Genomic DNA, 1,352 nt, shown 5'->3' with positions numbered 1-1,352 from the left:
TGAGGATGTTCGGAAAGGGAAAGCTCCGGAGAACTGATTTTGGAGTGCGTGTGATTGGCCTACAGGTAGGCTACGGTTTTCCTCTCTTAGATTGAGCTCGAGAATGTGAATGCATGTTGATTAGTTGGGATTTGGGTTGGGTAGTTATTGAATCCTGCATAGGTGTTAAGAAATCATGTTTTTGACATATTTCGGGAATTATCGGGGTAACTGTGAGCATGTTTTGTGTTATTAATGGACTCTCCTCGCTATGTGGAGTGCTTGCATGCTTAATTATTGTTTATTTGAAACATGTTGGGCCTTAGTTTAGGTTTGACTAGGGCTTGCCTTAGAAATACATGATTCAGATCCAATAGGCCTTAGTTTTGCCCCGACGTCGCTCGGCCGGCTTAGATCCTTGTAGACTGGTGTAGCAGACTTAAGTCTGATAGTTTGGGCCTTAGTTAGGCGATACTCTTTCTCCGACTATGGTTATCCTTATTTTTCCCGATGTTACGGCTTCACGAGTTACATCGGCGACACTAGTTCTATTTCGCGATTTGAATTTGATTTTCGATTTGCTTCCAAGGACTTACATTGATTGGCTAAGTATGGACGCCGTTCCATGGATATTTATGAGTGTGGATCGATTAGGACTCTTTCAGCAGCAACATTGGCACCTTTATAGAGCATCGAGTTAGAGTTCCGGCCTCTATTGCCCAAATACTATTATAGAGCATCCGGTTAGATTTCCGACCTCTATTGCCCAGATACTTATATAGAGCATCCGGTTTAAGGTCCGGCCTCTATCGCCCAGATACTTATATAGAGCATCCGGTTTAAGGTCCGGCCTCTATCGCCCAGATACTTATATAGAGCATCCGGTTTAAGGTCCGGCCTCTATCGCCCAGATACTTATATAGAGCATCCGGTTTAAGGTCCGGCCTCTATCGCCCAGATACTTATATAGAGCATCCGGTTTAAGGTCCGGCCTCTATCGCCCAGATACTTATATAGAGCATCCGGTTTAAGGTTCGGCCTCTATTTCCCAGATACTTATATAGAGCATCCGGTTTAAGGTTCGGCCTCTATTTCCCAGATACTTATATAGAGCATCCGGTTTAAGGTTCGGCCTCTATTTCCCAGATACTTATATAGAGCATCCGGTTTAAGGTTCGGCCTCTATTTCCCAGATACTTATATAGAGCATCCGGTTTAAGGTCCGGCCTCTATCGCCCAGATACTTATATAGAGCATCCGGTTTAAGGTCCGGCCTCTATCGCCCAGATACTTATATAGAGCATCCGGTTTAAGGTCCGGCCTCTATTGCCCAGATACTTATAGAGCATCCGGTTTAAGGTCCGGCCTCTATT

Source organism: Solanum tuberosum, unplaced genomic scaffold (assembly GCF_000226075.1).
Source record: "Solanum tuberosum cultivar DM 1-3 516 R44 unplaced genomic scaffold, SolTub_3.0 scf00773, whole genome shotgun sequence".
In the NCBI taxonomy this organism is placed as follows: Eukaryota; Viridiplantae; Streptophyta; class Magnoliopsida; order Solanales; family Solanaceae; genus Solanum; species Solanum tuberosum.
Note: the sequence above shows the minus strand (reverse complement) of the source record.